Here is an 18,782-nt window from a genome sequence, read left to right as displayed (position 1 = left end):
GGTTTTTTTTCGGGATAAAAACGTATTCCTCTACATGGTCGAATTTTTTTAACCTAAAAACGCCTTACTATACATGGTCGTTTGTTCGGCTCAAAAACTACTTCCTATACATGGTCGTTTTTTTTCGGGCTAAAAACGCTTTTATTAGTCCGCCAGACGGCGTAAATTTCCCATTTCTAGGTGTAATTTCATTATGTGTCCGCCAGACGGCGGAAATTCCCCATTTCTAGATGTAATTTCTTTATGTGTCCGCCAGACGGCGCAAATTTCCCATCGATGTAGGTGCAGATCTGTCCCAGGTATATTAAGGCATTTTAAACCGAAAAAAACGAGTTTCGAAAGGTGTTTAAAAATGAAATGTATTATTAAATGTATAATATATAACTAAAATACATACGTCCCCATTCCTTCCAAAAATAACAATTCAATCCATTTAAGGTTCGGTGCAAAGGTTAGGTAAACTAAAAAACACAAAAACAACAGTTTCTGAAATATACACACACACACACACACACACACACACACACACACACACACACACACACACACACACACACACACACACACACACACATATATATATATATATATATATATATATATATATATATATATATATATATATATATATATATATATATATATATATATATATATATACAGTAAAGTCTCGTTATATCGATATCGGATATATCGATAGTCCCGGTTATATCGATACTATTTCTATGCACGCACGGAGAAAATTACATGCAAACAGGGTCGGATATATCGATAGTCCCGGTTATATCGATATTTTTCCGGACTCCCTTGAATATCGATATAACGAGACTTTACTGTATGTATATATATATATATATATATATATATATATATATATATATACTCAGTATTAAGCCATCTCTTAAAACTCCCTCATGAGATTAAGTTAGCACAAAAACACCATAGCCGTATATACAAGTTGGGAGTGGGGGGGGGGGGGGGGTGCCCCCTTAGATGGATGATCTTCCACTTTGAAAGCCAGAGGGCCTTTCAGGGGCGTGACATGAGATTAGATTGATGTATTCATTTATTTTATTTTTTATTTTTGGATAAAACATTTCTACGTCACTGCCTGAAAGCGCCAGAAGCCATTCGTGTGATTAGCGGAATTTAAATGAAGGCGGCGAATCTTCTGGGGTCGGATGTTTTTTTTTTTTTTTTTTAAAGGTTGACTGCTTCTCCTTTGTGGGCCTCGCAGGCAGAGCCTTTCATGCCGCGACCTGCTAGCGGAACTCTAAATTGAATCAAAAGCCGGGCTGATTGACATCCATTTTGATTGATGTGCAAGGTGAGCGGCGTTACACGGGGGTGCAGTGTATGCAGGGATGGGGGGGGGGGGGGGGAACTGGAGCTGTCAAGTTGATTGACATGCCGGTGGGAACGGCAGGCAAGAGCGGATGCAGGCGATGACGCCCATCCGGCTCCAAGTTGGCCTTCTCGTAAGCCGCTCACAGTGACCGTCGTTGACCCAGATGGAGCCTTCGTGGCCCAGCGATGGCGGGATTTGCAGGCGTCTGACCTGGAACGCCAAGTAGAAAGCGACATCTCTTCGGACAAATGATGCACAGCAGAAAAAAGACAAAAAACTTGCTCAACTTCACGTGGTAAAATTTAATTGCGAAGGCCGCCAGGAGCAGAGGTATGCAAAAAGTCTCAAGAAGACGCATCTTTGTTCAAAGGTTGTCCATTTCCAAAGTGTCATTACAAAAATGAAATCATTGCCTTCATGTTGTTCGACCAAACCTGACTTTTGGATTTGGATTGGGCGATATAACATCATGTAGCGCGTTGCCTTCTTGATTCTTCCCCCTCGGAGGCGAAGAAGAAAGCCCTCCGCTGTGCAGCATCACACTCTTCATCTGAGGACGACGGAAGACAGGGGGGGAAAGGAGAACAGGGTTTCGGGGGGGGGGGGGGTTCATTTCTGCCCAAAGTGTCGGCGACTGGAAAAAAAAAACACGATTGAGATTGAATGACTGTCTGTGTCTTTTATGTTGTCACATTAATTTGTTTTTTGTTGTTGTTTTGGCTTCAAGATGGCACCGCGAGAGTGGCTGCCATTACAGTAGCTCCTGCACTTTGTTTTTCTACTTCTTCCTTTCCATTGCACTTACTTTCATCATTTTGCCGCTGTGCAATGTCTCCATTGCGAGACTAATAAAGTCTAATCCAATCCAAAAAAACCCGGGCTGGATAACGCAATACGCGACCAACTAACTGCCCCCCCAGAACTTAGCCCATAGCCAATAACAAGCATCCAAACTTGGCCTTGCAGGCCACTTTTCCCTCAATCAGCATCCCGACAATGAGACGGGCGTTCGTGATGTACGATTTCGCAGAATCCAAAAACAGACACGCGGGGGTGACCCCGCCATATAGAACAAGTGTCACCGCCAAAAACATTGCCGTGCGAGATAAGAAAGCAGCTCCTCTCGGCTATCAAAAGCAGCACGACGCTGAGGTGTAAACAATGGCTTCCCTGCACAAGGAGTCGGCTCAATTTGGCAGCGGGAGGGAGAAAGAAAATCACCCCCCCAAAAAAACAAAACTGCCTTCCCAACTGAGGAGCCGGCGATCTCATCCTCGCCCTTCTTTGTCGCCCAATCTGCAGGCGTACCGCCACCTCTCTTGTCACTGCCAGCGTCGGAAACTATCGGGAAGGGTAGGCGGCGGCGGCGCTGTGAGCCTACGCCAGGGCCTCCGGATTTGCCGCCATGTGTCTGATGTGCTCCATCTTTTCTTCTGCTGGGGGGATAATTAAAAGAGGAAGAGGTTTGTTGGAAGAGCGGGCGCGAGGCGCTTGGACGGCGCCGGCGAATGCATGCAGCTGTCAATTATGCTCAGTGCAGCTCTTGGAAAATGTGAAAAACACCATTAAAAATACTCCCACGGCTGTTTTGGTGTTCACCGGCGAGCCTCTCGTTCTTTGCAAGTGTAGCGCGTCACATGACTTGGAAACTCATGATAAGAAAGCCTTCAATAGGCATTAAAGCGGGCATTGAAAGGTCAAAGGTTAGCTTGTATCAATGCGAAATGTACATTTCTCCACTACGAGACTAATAACGGCAAATTCAACAAGTGAGGAAAAGTTTCAATGGGCAATTGTTGGTCACACAGCTGAATTTCATTGCTTGGATGACAATGACACACTTTGGGTTCTTCGGCCACCAACTTTTCACCATCCAGGTGCCTTTCAAACAAAGCACATTGTTTACAGACACATGATGAAACCTCACCTCTTAGTTTAGCCCAGTGGGTCCTCCAAAGCCCTCAATCTGCCCCCCCCCCCCCTCCATCAATCCTTCCCTTGCACGCCGCCTACCTTTCAGCTCTCTAATCACATGTGACGCCCTTGTTCGCATCTTCAAATTTGTCATCAAAGCAAATGTGTTCTGACAACAGCAAGTGACAAGCGCACCGCAGGGGAGGCGGGAAAAAAAAATCAACTCCTTTTTTTCCCTCATTGAACCACCTATCAATTATTGATCGCGTTGCCCACCTGCCAACCACTCCCACCCCTGGTAAATTATGCTCATGATGAACTAGATCCGTTTAAAGGAAACAGGGGGTCGGTCGGTGATGAGGGGGACTTACTTTGATTGACTGCATGCACTTTTTTTTGCTTAGCAACATGAAAGTAATTTTTTTAAATTTTAACAGCCAGAGGCCATTTGAATTTTATTTAGAGGACGCACGTCATCTTGTCCCGGCAGGTACGGTGAAGCAGCGGGGACACCCGACACTTCCATCCTCCCCAAATTAACTTATTGACTGCCAGACAATGTGCAAAAATGTGTCCACTCCAGTGCCAGGGTTTTTGTCATTGTCACTCGAATTCTGCTTCACAGAATATTGAGTATTAGGACGACGTAAACATTCAATGCAGCGTCAGAAACCTTAGAGTCTCGTCTTTCATCCGAAAAAAATAATTAATTCCTAAATGATATGGGTCTGGAGATAGATGAACTTGAAATGAGGGCGGATGTCCAAAATACAATGCAATACATACATATAAATGAAATGTCAACTTAATATAATGACGTTTGGACAGAATTTATCTTCCCCCCCTAAATCATAAATAAATACTACTAGTATACCATATTCCAACACCTTCTCCCCACAAAAAACAAGACTTAAATGTCATCACAATTGTATACCTGTAACCTAATCAGACATCCACTTGATGTGCGCAAACATACCTTAAACTGTTTTCTCCTCCCCTGTATTGCAAAAAAAGACATTTGAGCATTAATAATGCACGATAAGCATCCACCTCCCGATTCAAAATGACAATAAAGTATCAGACTCCAAAGCGAAAGAGTCGTCTTTCAACACAACGCAAGTGTTTGAATGATTTGGAATCCGTTTTTTTTCCTGCCCTCGTCTCACAGCGGGCGCGCGTATAAAATAAAGGCGCAGCATTAGAGAAGTTGAAGTGATGACATTAGAAGGCGGCATCCTAAGGGGGAGCGGAGCGTTCCTCGCTGTTTGAAATGAGCTTCTGACTGCAACAAGAACGAGAAGAAGCCCGAGCAGCTGCTGCCGCCGCAACAGCCGCTCGAAGAAATAAAAAGAAGAAGAAGAAAAACATCTGCCTTGACTTCATTAAGCCTGATAATAAATGCTTTAACTATTCATGCTTCAACTTTTTACCATGCTAGCTTCAGAAATAAAAAAAAAGAAAATATGAAATAAAATGACAAATAATTTTTCTTGGCACGTTTTCTAGGTTGGCGCTGATGAATTAGGCCTTTTATTTTCCCCATTTAAATGTGACTTATTTTGTGTATTTTTTTTTTTCTTCAAAAAAATCTTTGGACACAATATCCTTGTCGCGAGCTAGCATACCATCCATCTAACTATATCTTTAAATCAAATACTACATGTAAATATTCAAGTGAAAGTAAAACTAAGCACGCCTATAATTAAATCACTACTTTTATCCGATTTCACACCCGTGACTCCTTTTCTTCCTTTATTATTATCTCGCTACACGAAGAACAAATCTAATCAAGATTACATCAATCCCGGCAAAACAAAACAAAAATTACAATAAAATGAAACAACAAAAATGTCCACATTTTCTATTTCCCATTCAGATGAAACTGACAAATGCTTTCTTAACACCAGAGGGCACTGGAAGCCAAAGAAAAAGCTTCCATAAGAACTTCCAGTTGTATGTATGTATGTATGTATGTATGTATGTATGTATGTATGTATGTATGTATGTATGTATGTATGTATGTATGTATGTATGTATGTATGTGTGTGTATGTGTGTATGTATGTATGTATTTATTCGTGTATTTGTTTTTTTGTTCATTTATTATCTATTTTTTTAATCCATGTAGTTATTCAGTAATGTATTTATTTATGTATTTATTTATGTATCTATTGATGCATGAATTTATTGATGTATTTGTTTCTTTGATTATTTATTTATCTATTTTTATTCATTTGTTTATTCATCTATTTATCCAGTTATAAGTACTTTAATTATTTATGTATGTGTTCATTTATGTATTCATCTATGTATTTATTTATGTGTATGTATTTATACATATACTTATGTATTTTTATCTGTTTGTTTTTCCATGTCGTAATTAATTCAGTAATTTATTTATTTGTTTATTTATTTATTCATGTATCTATTGACACATGTATTTATTTCTTTGGTTATTTATTTTTATCCATGTACTTATTCATCTATTTATCCAGTTATAATTTAAGTACTTTAATTATTTATGTATTTATTTATTTTTGGGTTGCCTCTTTCTTTTCAACAGCAGCCATGTGTCTGTTGCAGCTTGGATGTGCATGTGTTTGCTTGCATCTACACGTTTGTAACACATGAGAGCTTTCTGTGTGTGTGCGCGTGAGTGTGTGTGAGAAACCAAACAAAACAAAAAAAAATGCAGAAATCACTCGAAGACTGACATGACCCACGTCCCCCCATCACGCGACCGCTTTCAAAGCTAACAAGTCAAAAGGCACATGTGTATGTGTGTTTCTGTTCATGTGCAGGGCCGTGTCAGAGGGGGCCTGCGGCTGCGTTCAGCCTTTTGCATCGTTTTGAAAGTGGCACTTTTTCCTTTTGGACATGTAAAAGGGCCAAATTTGTGATTTTGCACCTTTGCTACCAAATTGGAAGCTTGCATACGAGATGGATCATCGGCACCGCATTCCGCTGAGGTAAAGTTTGATGACTCACCATAAAAATGGCCGCACATCTCTCGTTGGCGAGGTCCTCAGACGAGGCCATCTTCTCCCTGAAGACCACCGGCAGCAAATAAAAAAAAAAAGCACAACCAACTAATTCCAGATCATCAAAACTCACATTCTTACCTCTTTTTTTTACCTTTTATGAGGTGGCGGGGGTTCTTCTTCTTCTTTTTTTGCAGCTTGTTGTCGCCGGCGCCGCTGCAGCCATTTTCAAACGGCCGCCTGTCAGGCGTCGCCTTTGAGGCCCCGTTTCCAAATGTTTCTGCGTACATGTTGTCACGGAGCCGACGGGACAACAGCGGGGGCTCTGCAGGCAGGCGTGGATGTCGGCAACAAAGGCTGGGGAGGCGGGGCTGCAAGAAGGAAAAGAAGGGGGTAAAAAACACAGTAATAAAAAAAAACTCTTGTAGCCATTAAAAAAAACAACAAGAAATTATATGGGGGGATGCAGTGCGGCAATGCGTATGTGGAACTGTCGAGGCTTGGAATTGAAATGGATTTACGTGTAACAGGAGATGAGAAACAATCTCTTTTCCTCAATGGATTCTACAGCTTCGTGTCTGCATTCAACATTTAGCTTGTGACAGACGTGTACATTCCACCATGACGACCCTGATCCACTGGTGAAAAGGACCCTTTGATCCTCTCCTCTTTCATCTAGAACTGCTTCATGCAACAAAGAGGGTGCAGAAAGTGTTTAAAATTGAATGACTGTGACTTTGTGTTGTCATATTTATTTATTTATTTATTTGTTCTTTTGACTTCAAGATGGCGCCGCGAGAGTGGCTGCCTTTACAGCAGCTCCTGTATTTTGTTTTTTTACTTTTTAAAACTAATGCATTGGGGACATATATCCATGTTTTTGTCCCAACTAGCCAAAAACGGATGAGAAGGCGCTAATTCATGCTTTCTGCTTGCGCATGGAGTGGTCGTATTTATTTGGAGTGTCATTTGTCGCTGCTAGCTTCTTGCTTAAGTGGCCCCTGCGTGCCATACACACTACAGCGCTGATGTTATCTTGGAGGAACGGCAGCAAGCCGGAGGGAGGGACCCCCACCTCCCCCTGTAGTTACATAATTCATGTCAGCCATATTCAAATAACACTTATCACATTGTCAATCACACCGCGTCGCGCCCGTCACTTTATAAATTAGTAAGAGCCGGCGCGTTTAGTCATTCTGTTTGACAACACCAGGAAAAAGGGACCATTCCGCAGGGGAGGGGGAATCAAATTCCATACTTTAGTGCAGAAATCCTTCCCCTCATCAGAATGCTTAAAATGTGGGGAACTTGAGTTTGGGCCACAAAACCGGGAACCATTGTGTCACAGTGATGCAAAAATACATTTGAAACAAATGTAGCTCATTGATTAAATTCACGCCTTTGTGCTTTTCATTGTTCGACAAACGAAGAGGCACGAGGTGGCGCTTTTGCTAGCAAACACAACACAATTTAGATTGCTCTCCCCCACTACAGCGCCCTCTGCCGGATTGTACAAAGGCCTTTATGACAAACGGCGAGAAATCTGCACATGTTCACGTTTCCGTAACTTATTCTTTTTGTTCCTTCCTTTTTTTCTGTGTCCTTGTTTCTCCGCGGCAGCGACGGGAAACCACGAGCGCCTTTCCGCCTAGCGGGCGACCCAGCTCGCGACCTCCTCCAATAAACGATTGTGACAGACCGCTGTCATTTGCATGCGCGGCAAAGTGACACCGCGCCGCTTTTGTCTAGCGAGACGTCTGGAAGGTGTTTTCTTTCTTTCTTTCTTTCTTTCTTTCTTTCTTTGTGTGGAACGCAAGACGGAGACGGAAGAAGGGCTTTCATTAGACAAAGGTGCGCTTTTGTCGAGACGATCACACCGCGTTCCTGCAGGGCGATCGCAGCCTTGGCCTCTCGCTTCACTCTAATTAGGCGACAGACCAGCCATAAAGCAGCTATGCCCTTGTCTGTTTTTTTAAGGTCATGATGCAAATTGGTCGGTGTTGACAAACATGAAAGGCGGTGGACTTTTCTAGCTCTTTCTTTCTTTAAAAAAAGTGACACATGGCTCGAGGACGGCTTAACGTTCGCCCTCGGCAGGTGTTAGGTCAATACCGAGTGGCGATCGATCCAAGTGGGTCCAAGTCCGAGGGGATTGTGACGAGAAAGCTGCAAAAAGACAAGAGGGGGGTATTAGCTGCATATAAAATCACTTTTTTTCCTTTTTATATAAAGGTTATTTTAGAAATGTGAAAAAAATGCCAAGATATAAACTCTGCATATATATATATACTGTATTTGTTTGTCAGATAAGTAAACAACATTTCATACAAAAAATAGCTCCTAATTCAGAATCTGCATCTTTGTTCTTGTTTGATTTAAAAAATGTTTTTCCCCCACAAACAGTCAAGCCAAACTGTTTTCCTTTTTGTCATCTGATGAAAAAGTTCTTGGGCAGTTTTTGATCCCTTGTTTATCTTATTTATCAGTCATGCACTCCGATAATGAGCTCAGGTTGGAAAGTTCAATATGGAAAATAGCTCCAAATGCAAAAAAATGCAAATAATGCTCTCAGAAAAAAACATGGATGTCTTACTATATAAGGTGAGATATATTCTTTAATCAAAAAAAAAAAACCAACCAATCCGAGTTTTTTTTTACAAAAGGACTAAAATTCGGAGACCTCGATGAACAAAACTTTCGTCTAATCCAACGAACAAGAAAAACATCCTTTCGTGCACTCCAATAATTAGCTTGCTTGAAAATGTCATCTATCAACATTGTTCAACGAGCGCCCTAAAAAGAAACACGGAGCGGTTTAACCTGTACGTTTTTTTTCCCGCGTTAACAAACTTTGACCTATTTGCTTGCCGAGCGTGAGCCTTTCGAATAAAAACTTTCCCCGAGTCAACCCACGACTTGTGACGCCAGTTCAAATAGATAAACCCGATATCAACGCATGTTTACTGTCAAAAAAACATACAAAGACAAATTAAACCTGCAACCAGGCTCGCAATTAGGCTGCGGTTGCGTAAAAAAAAAAAAAAAAAAAGTTTGACGGCACTGATGTCGCACTTTAAATTAAAACCACAAAACAAGTTTGATCCATGTGATCTATTTATAAGAGGTTGGAAGACTTTGCGTTCGCTTCACGATATATCACAGGAAGGGTGGGGTGTGTCAAAAAAAGGAGGTGGGGGGGTGGTAATTGAGGAAACAGCCCACCCGCAGTCAACCTTTCCCACCTTTGTCTCGCAAGAATTTTTGACAAAAGCACTTTTTGTGTTGGGAGTGGCTGGTTGAGATAGCGGTAAGCGCTAATTGCGCGGGGAGACTTTTTAGCAACGCTAAAAAGTTGGGTTGCGGCAAAAAGCCGCGCTAATTGCTTCAAAACTTTGTCGAACGGCGGAGGCTGACGACGGATGCTTTTGACAGGTTGCGCTGAGCTGAGACGGTGGCGAAAAAAAAGAGGAAGCCTGAGATGCGGATCTAAATTAAACAGTCGCTTATTTATTATTTTTTTAATCCCCTGGCTAATTTATGTACAAGTTGTGCGTTGCTGTCTTTTTTTTTTTTTAAGCTCGCCAGCTCTCAATTAGCGTGCACGCCTCAGGGAGCTAATTAGCAAATACTTAATAAATTCCCCCAGAAAAGAGAGAGGAAAAAAATTCCCTGACATTTGCAAGACACTCAAGATGTCTCCATTGAGTCTTATGGGAAATGATTGGGGAGGGGGGGAACAAAAGATGGACCTCCCCGCAACCCCCCGTGACCTTTTATCGAGTGTCCGATCAATATCGCGCCAGGGTTGGCGTCTTTGAGCTTCTGACAGCCAAACTGGATGGGAAGGAATCACGCAGTGAAGAGGGTGGGGTGGGCTCAAGAGTTTATGATGGGGGTGTGGGGTGGACGGGGGGCGGGGCATACGCCTAATGACCTATTCTTTGGTGGGCGCAATTGGATTTGGCGCCGTTTTGAATAATACAGCAAGACTTTGAGTCTCTAATTTTGGCAAACTCAGTCTCCATTTTTTTGCCATCATCGTCTGTAAAACTACGAGTATCATTCTCGAATTTGCTCGGGATATGTTTTTTTTTTTTGTTCGGGTGCCAATAAAGCGCTGGTTCTGATTTTCGCTTTGCCAACATAGCCATTCGGTAAGTGTTGGAAGTACGAGGGGACCACCTGGCGGACCTTCTCCCCTGATACCACCAACTCCTGCAGCCTGGTGATCACAAGGACAAGGAGTGCGATATCAGCGGTTTTGGTACCATGACAGTCGGCATCGATCGCCAAATCGCGTTGCAAAAAAACAAAAGGCAAATGTGAGTCAAGAGGGGATCTGAAAGTGCGTTGAGCCGTCCCGTTTGTTCCCTGGCAGCTTTGGACCGAGGCCTCCGTGACCGCGGCGCTCTCCGGCGGGACATCCGCGCTCGCCCGCTTTGATGAGGAGGCAAAGCGGCAAAGGTTATTTGTGCAAATATGGCGCTCCGACGTCTTAATCTTCCATAAGGTGATCTTTGCATGGGGTGCGGGAATGCGGGAAAAGAAGAGGCAAGAGAAGAAGAAAAGAGCAAGTGTACTTGCGAGAGCGCCGGGAACTCCGCTTCACTACGGGGGCGGCAGGAGTCAACCCCTCCCTTCGCCATCACCACCCAGCCGCAAGCCGCGGGCCTTTCTGCCTTTTTTTTTTTTTAAGCGCCGAGCAGTCAATACGAAACGTAACTCACGGAAAGAGCAAGGGCGGGATTTCAAAAAGGAAAAAAAAAAAAATTCAATAATAAAAAAAGAAAAAAGAGCGCGAAAGGGTTACACAACACGGCGAGATCACACAAGATGGAGTCCGCGCGGCGCAAAGGAAGCCGCCATCTCTGCGTCGAGATTTCATTGGGGGTGGCAGTAGGAAGGAGAGCGAGTGCGCTGCCAACACATAAAGTCACGCTCAAAAAAATACATAAAAAGTGCACGGAGCTGCTGCCAGATGGAAGGACGAATTCCACCCCCCACCCCCCAACATAGCACTAAAGCGGTCTCTTTGGAAATGCTAACACTGAGCTAAGTGGTGAGCAAAGTCCAAGGCAAGAGAGACATTTTGTCGTTTTTTTTTTTAAACTCATTCACTGCCAGACGATGTGCAAAAATGCGTCCACTCCAGTGCCAGGGTTTTTGTCATTGTCACTCGGATTCCAGGACCCACAGAATATTGGGTTTTAGGACTACATAAGCATCCAATGCAATGTAAGAAACCTTAAACTCTCTTCTTTCATTAGAAAAAAAGAGTTAATTCATCCGTTATATGGGTCTGGAGTTATATGAGATTGAAATGGGGGCAGCTGTATAAATTACATTACATACATATTGATTTATATAGCTCTAACAACATCTGAAGCTGGAATAAAGTACTCGCATGAAAAAAGGGAAATGTGGAAGGGAAAAACATTGCTAGAGGGCTAACAAGCACTTTATCGGCACCCAAGCGTGAAAAAACAAAACCCGAACAAATTTGGGAATGGCGCTCTACGTCATATTTTCAATTCCCGAATAAATTCGTGAATGGCAGTGAATGAGTTCAAAAAGACTATTTCGGTTTTATGACACCAAAGTTGTCAGGGCAGAACCGCACGCGAAGCGTAAAAGAAATTGCAAAAAACGCGATGGCGGGGACGGAACCGAGCGACGAGGAACACGCGCTCGCCATGCTAACGAGCGCGGCGCGGAAAAAGGAAACTTTCTAAAGGCCGCCGCTCGCTTTTTGAGAGATGTGAGGACTTGTTTACGCCAGGCGTATTGTTCTCAAACGTTCCTTCACGCGACCGCTTTCTCTCTCTCGTTGTCTTTCCGCGCCTCTCGCAAGTTCTTTCAAACGGGAAGCTCTCCCAAACACTCGACACCTGGCTGCTTTCTTGACTTCAAGAGATTCCAGTCGTCGCACACGTCTGAGCGCCTCTTTTCGTTTTTTAGATTCTTTTTTTTAATCAGTTATTCAGCTCTTTGCGGGTTCTAAGTAATCGCGGAAGAGATCTGTAAAACAGCGAGGGGCGGGGGGGCAACATGAGGGCGGGAAACAGATGCAGGATGGTCGGTGTAAAAACAAGTGGGGGTGCAAAAGGGGGGAAAAAACGTAAATACACCTCGACCTCCACTGGTGAAATTAAGGTTGCATATCGAGAATCTGTCAAAAATAAGCTAAGTGGAATTTTATTAAAAGCTAAACAAGTCAAAAGTAAATATTCAATTATTTAGTTTTTTAAGGGGGGGGTGTGTGATCTGTGTCTAAGTCAGATAACTGTCTAGCGTGATTTTGTATTCTATGAAGATTTATTATCAATATCGTATTTTAGCCTTGAAAACGACTAAGGGATGGAAATAAAACACAAGTTGTTAAGAAGATTCTTATGCAACCACCCAACAAACGAAAACGCCTTCTATTTCAACTTCCATTTGTGGCTAACACCTCCCACCACTCGTTCCAAAACACGCCGATGACAACAAGTCCCCACGAGGAACGCGAAAAGATTAAAAGCAAAAAAAAAAAAAAAAAAGGAATAAAATAAAAGCAAGAGTTTACGGCAAAATAAAGGGCCGGCAGCACGTGACTAGCTTTTAAATCTGGGACGGCGGTCCCAAAGAGTAAAGCGAATGCGAGCGGCAACATAAAAGAGCCAAAGAGTTCTTTTTTTAAGCGCGCCGGGTGGGAGGCTCAGACGGGAGGCCATTAGCCGCATTGTGCGCTTTGCGCCCGACAAGTCTCCCCCTACCCGCGTTTGAACACTACCCGCCCTTTTTTTCCTCCGCTGTGGACGCTCTGATTGCCCGTGTCAGTACTGATTTGTAGCACGAGACTGGAGCAAGAAAAAAAAAAAAAAAACACCCAAAGTGTTTCAAGCAACAACACGGCCCGCGTTGTTTTATTTTTGAAAGGTTGCGCTTTGATGCAGAATTCGTCTCCGGGTGGAATTTAGCCTCCTTTTACGTCGGTTACGCTAACGTTCAGGGCGGTGGTCCGCGTTCGCTTTGGATGCAACCATCGCTTCATCTGTGCAAAAAAGTGTCCACTCCAGGGCCAGGGTTTTTGTCATTGTCACTCGAATTCCAGGACCCACAGAATATTGAGTTTTAGGACTACATAAACAGTCAATACAGCATCAGCAACCTTAGCCTATCTTCTTTCATCAGAAAAAAAGAGTTAATTCCTAAATGATATGGGTCTGGAGATAGATGAGCTTGAAATGGGGGCAATATAGAAAATACAATACTTCATGATGGCACCACGAGAGTGGCTGTCTTTCCAGCAGCTCCTGTATTTTGTTTTTCTACTTCTTTCTTCCCTTTCCTCTTCCTGTCATAACTTTGCTGCTGTGAGATGTAAATTTCTCCACTGCAAGACAAATAAAGGTACATCCAATCCAATCCATATTGATTTGTATAGCGCTTTAACAACAGCGGAAGCTGTAACAATGCGCTAACATGGACAAAAGGTAAATGCTGCCCCCTCATGGAAGAGAAAAATACCTTGCCAGAGGTCTGGCCAGCGCTTTATTGGCAGCCCCTGCAATAACAAAAACCTGAACAAATTTGGGACTGGCGCTCAATGTCACACTTTTAATTTCCCGAATAAAATTGGGAATGGCATCAAATGAGTCATGTGCCACCAATTCTGCATAGCAACACACAGAGGACACATTCCGAGTGTCTATTTGCAACCCAGCCGCAGGGTCATTTCGGGGAGCCTTTTCACGATGGGGCAGGTGAGCCGTCGCAGGCCAAACACTGTAATTAATTTAGTTGTTAAAGTGTCGATCGGTTGAGCGTTTGTCCCGAGGCTTATCACGCTCGTAAACAATCTCACGGCGCCTGACTCTGACCGTTTAGCAGCGGAGCGAGCCGCCAAGGCTTCTTATCGGCGCTCTCGATAATAAATACCTCAGCCTACAGAGGTAATGCCGCGGGGCAGATAGAAAGATGCTATCTCACCGAGAGCGGATCATGGAGACGCCGCATCCCCGGCAGGCTTCTGGTAGAGGCCTTCGAATAGGGGGTTCGGGGGGAGGGGGAGTGCTTTCATTTTCCCCAATTGCAGCTTGACATTTGTCACACTTTTCCCATCGACTTGCTTTATGATCAATAAACATCGCAGGCCAGGAAGATTATTTTCGATTGCGAGTCAAACTGCTTGACTTGAATGAATTACGGAGGAAAATCTTTGAGGATTAAAAAAATAAAACCGTCCTGACTACATGAAGGCGGCGTCAGTCAATAGTTTTAATATTATAATCATATTATTTTTTTTAACAGCAAAATATGACTTGAACAATATTGTATGGAACGTATATAATAAAAAAAAACAATATAAGTATATGCCGACATATTTTTTAAATGAGCGCATTTGTTATTGCTACTTCTGAAAATGATCACAAATCCATTTTGGGAACGTATATTTTTTCACTATTTATATTTCTACATTCATTTTGAAAAACTGAATAAAAACACTTACTGAAGCGGGCCAGCGTGCAATGCTCCATTCTAGCAGGTGGGCTCCTTTCTTCACTTTTGATTCATCCTTTTCATCCAATGTCAATCATTTCACATGCCAACACTCGTCTGGCGGAGCTGGGGGTAAAAAAGGGGGCGAGGGGGTGTTTGCAAATATTCGGTTAGCGTAGCCGAGGAGACGACAGCTCATCACATATTGGACCACGTGTTACTTCACCCTGTGCAAGTTTTGGGAGAGGAAAGGTCTTATTGAAAAACATCGACACGTAACATATTCTACGGCAGCGTTGGGGGATGTTTAAGGGGGGATATTTGTGTGGGCTGTTACATTTGTCAGTATTTTTATTATTTGAAGGTCTTTGTTGTGGCAACACACGAAAAAAAAAAGACCAAGAAGAAGAAGGAGGAGGACGTTTCATGATGACGCCTGCGGTCTCCAGAGTCTAAAAAAAACGCATGCGACTCTACTCAATTATGCAAATGGGGGCCTGCTACTGCCGTTTCCGCCGTCATTTTAATGACGGCCACACACACACACACACACACACACACACACACACACACACACACACACACACACACACACACACACACACACACACTGAAGAGACCCAATTTAGTTACTTGGAAGTTAATTGTGTTGGTCATTAAAAGAAGTATCAGCTGTCATGTGGATAAAACACAAACGCACACACACACAAAGAAAAGGATGTAAGTGTGTATGTAGTTTGGATCTCCTCAAGACAGAAGCAGTGTGGGAAGAAGACGTTGGTGGCTGGGTATGGCAAGGATGGGAGGGGGGGGGGGTAAGTCTAACCACCAGGTGGCAGAAGAGCATAAGAGAAAAGGAAGATGTTAAAGCGCGATATAAACCAATATGTATGTATTGCATTGTATTTTGGACAGCGGCCCACATTTCAAACTCATATAACTCCAGACCTATATTATTTAGAAATTAACTCTTTTTTCCGATAAAAGAAGAGAGACTAAGGTTTTTTACGCTGTATTGAATGTTTATGTAGTCCTAAAACTGAATATTCTGTGGGTCCTGGAATTCGATTGACAATAACACATTTTTGCACATAGTCTGGCAGTGAATGAGTTATTTTGACGGGTACTTGAAGGCACCACCACTTTACCTTATTTGCACAAAAGCATTTAGCTGCTTCGTTTCATTTGCAACACAGTCAAAGACTCCAAAAATTACAATTTGCATTGACGTTTTACTTCAATTCCTCAACTGCGACAAACTTGTACTTATAATTGCAGTTCTCACGCGACCTCTGCAGTTGTCCACATGCAGTCATCCCGTTTGACCTGTAGGTCAACCCTCATCGGGCTACATATCAAAGTAACAAGATTGTTCAGAAAAAGTGAGCGATTTTGTAATTTTGTTATTCCTTTTTGCGTCCTCTCCTGCTTTTGTGTTCCTTTGCTTTGTCTTTTGACTTGATGACTGCACAACGGTCGCCGTGAGCGCTGGTGACTGAAGACAAATTAACTGTGGAATGATTGGCATATCAAAGCCACGCTCGCCACGCTTGTCGTTTACGACTGCGGGCCATCGCGGAGGGACACACATGCACGGACACACACACACACACACACACACACACGCGCGATGAAAATTGCAGCGGGCTATTTTGGTTCTAGTGCGCCCATTTGTCTTTTGTGTCCGGCTAATAAATAATGAAGGGCAGGATTGGTATGAACTCATTCACTGCCATTCATACATTTATTTGGGAATTGAAAATAGGACATAGAGCGCCATTGCCGAATTAGTTCGGGTTTTATTTTTTCTTGCTTGGGTGCTGGCCAGACCGCTGGCAATGCTTTTTTCCCCTTTCCATAAGGGTTGTTAAAGCACGATATAAACCAATATGTATGTATTACATTGAATTTTGTACAGTCGCCCTCATTTCATGCTCATATAACCCCAGACTCATATAATTTAGGAATTAACTCTTTTTCTGATGAAAGAAGAGAGTCTAAGGTCACTTATGCTGCATTGAATGTTTATGTAGCTCTAAAACTAAATATTCTGTGGGTCCTGGAATTCGAGTGACAATGAAAAAAACCCTGGCACTGGAATTGACACATTTTGATTAATAAAAGTTTTTTATCATTACTTTTGGTTCTGTTTTTAGTAAGGGGTCGAAGGGCAATTCCGGTCCTAGACTATATTAAGTTTTCCAAGTAAAATACATTTGTTCTCTTGTTTTGTTATGAGTTTCTAGAAATAGCAATCAGACACTCCCAATATTTATCTAATAAAAACATGACTTTATTCTCTTAAAGTGGTCTCCTTGTTGGATTAATTTTCAGCTGATGAAGACGTTTTTGCCAATATTATAAATACTTTGTTTTAATTAGCTCTGTTAAGTCCAAGCTAATCAAATCACCCCTAAGGTGGTTGACAACATGACAAGGGGTGATGATGATGATGGTGAGTGAGTATGTTGAGGGCAAAGGAGAGAGAGGGGGGGGGTCTTCTTTACAGTATGCAGCACTCAGTGGGACACACAGAGCGCGACAATGATTTTAAGAGTCCAATCAAAGGCAGCGTGATGTGACGCGCTGTCGCCAGCAAGCGGGAGGGAGGAAGTGCAATGATTCGAGTGCAAGCGACACTTTGATTTCTTATTTTGGGCTGGGGGGGGGGGGGGGGGGGGTTCAGGTTGGGGGGTAGCTCTGTTATTCATCAATGCTGTCACATGTAGAATTTTTGTGGCCTTTGTTTTATTCACTTTTTATTTATTGCTTTTGGTTTATTTTGGGCTTTTTTTTTTAAATGTGTGATCCCAAGAGAAATGTATACTCATAATTCCAGCAGAGATATTGATATAAAAATTGTGAATTCAGAATGTAATCAAATGATTAATACAATACATCCTGATTTATATCGCACTTTACCACAGGCACTGTGGTAAAGTGTAACTGTAATTAGAAAGATAAAAAGTTATACTCACCACTTGTTGTTGCAAAGTTTGCAGGGCCGCTGTGCATGTTTGTGGTCACGTGACGATCAACAATGGCGTCAACACCATCCTGGTTTGTTGGTTTTCACCGCTTCCGTTCACCTCAAAGTTTGGATGCAAAGCAAAAGCATTTTAAAGTGTTTTAGCATTGCAAAAGAGCATGTGCAAGTAACCGTGCTGCCTGCCTCGCAGCTGCAACCCCCCCAGATAATTCTGCCTCGGGTGTGTTGCAACTGGGAGAGTTCTAGGACCGGAAGGACGGTGGCCCTTTAGGATCAAGATTTGGGACAACTGTGTTTAGTGCCAAAATGGTACATTTGGACCATGTTTGGTATGAATTAGTAAGTGAGTCTGCAGTCTGCCACCATAACAGGGTCCAAGTGGCCCCTTTATAGAATCTCACAGGGACCAGGCAAAAATGTGCAAATAAAATAGAAATGTTAACTCATTCACTATGACTTGGAATGCAATGACAAGTTGCAGAATGGCCCTCACTGAAAAAACAGGGAGCGCTTGTTTGCATCTGTACATGCATGACAATCGGAAACACTGACAAAATATCCTCCGGAGGGACAAAAAAAAAGATTTTTCTTCTTTTTTTTGCTGAGGTACACGACGTATGCGCACGCCAAACACCGACCTCATCATTTGGAAGACTCCAACATGGAGCTGATAACAAAAAAAAGTGGTTCTCCACTTCAGACAAGCAACTCTTTTTCTTCTTTTCCTCACTAGTTTCAAGTTGTCCCCGACTTTTATTTGGAGGAATATTAATTTGGGAGTGGAGTATGGCAGAGGCATCAGAAAAAAAGGAGGACGAGGTGCAATGTGAGCACATTTCCTCCTCGTTTGACGTTTTGCTGAAGTTTGTACGCCACTTGAGCCGCGCTAATGATACCAGCAGAGGATCCCTGGGGAACGCCGTCCGCGGCTTCCGAGTTTCCAGTGCGAGGTATTTCAGGAGACGTTAACGCTCGGGACTGGGAGGCGTCATTCCATTCTTGTTATTGTGCACATGTGAGCCTTTTTTTTTGAGAGGGGGGGGGGGGGGCATTTCAAGCATGCCAGCGAC

The 18,782-nt window shown here is 43.0% G+C and overlaps 2 long non-coding RNA genes across 7 annotated transcripts; both read right to left on the bottom strand.

Moving 5' to 3' along the window:
* Nucleotides 1–915: 915 nt before the first annotated feature.
* On the bottom strand, nucleotides 916–6,546 carry LOC148887630 (uncharacterized). Of its 6 annotated transcripts, none has more exons than XR_016117500.1 (4): nucleotides 6,384–6,546; nucleotides 6,250–6,307; nucleotides 4,239–4,259; nucleotides 916–1,898 (listed from the first exon to the last, which is right to left on the bottom strand). It is a non-coding gene; the product is annotated as an uncharacterized LOC148887630 (long non-coding RNA). The 6 variants fall into 6 exon arrangements; XR_016117501.1 differs by having other exon boundaries at nucleotides 6,397–6,546; XR_016117497.1 differs by lacking the exon at nucleotides 4,239–4,259 and having other exon boundaries at nucleotides 916–1,982.
* Nucleotides 6,544–18,761, bottom strand: LOC148887629 (uncharacterized). The gene is made up of 4 exons (XR_016117496.1): nucleotides 17,702–18,761; nucleotides 14,734–14,849; nucleotides 8,355–8,408; nucleotides 6,544–6,613 (listed from the first exon to the last, which is right to left on the bottom strand). It is a non-coding gene; the product is annotated as an uncharacterized LOC148887629 (long non-coding RNA).
* Nucleotides 18,762–18,782: the final 21 nt, after the last annotated feature.

Source organism: Hippocampus bargibanti, linkage group LG15, assembly GCF_051943395.1.
Source record: "Hippocampus bargibanti isolate YZ-2025 linkage group LG15, ASM5194339v1, whole genome shotgun sequence".
Classification (NCBI taxonomy): Eukaryota; Metazoa; Chordata; class Actinopteri; order Syngnathiformes; family Syngnathidae; genus Hippocampus; species Hippocampus bargibanti.
The sequence above is the reverse complement of the archived record's forward strand: the minus strand, read 5'-3'. Positions and strand labels throughout refer to the sequence as shown.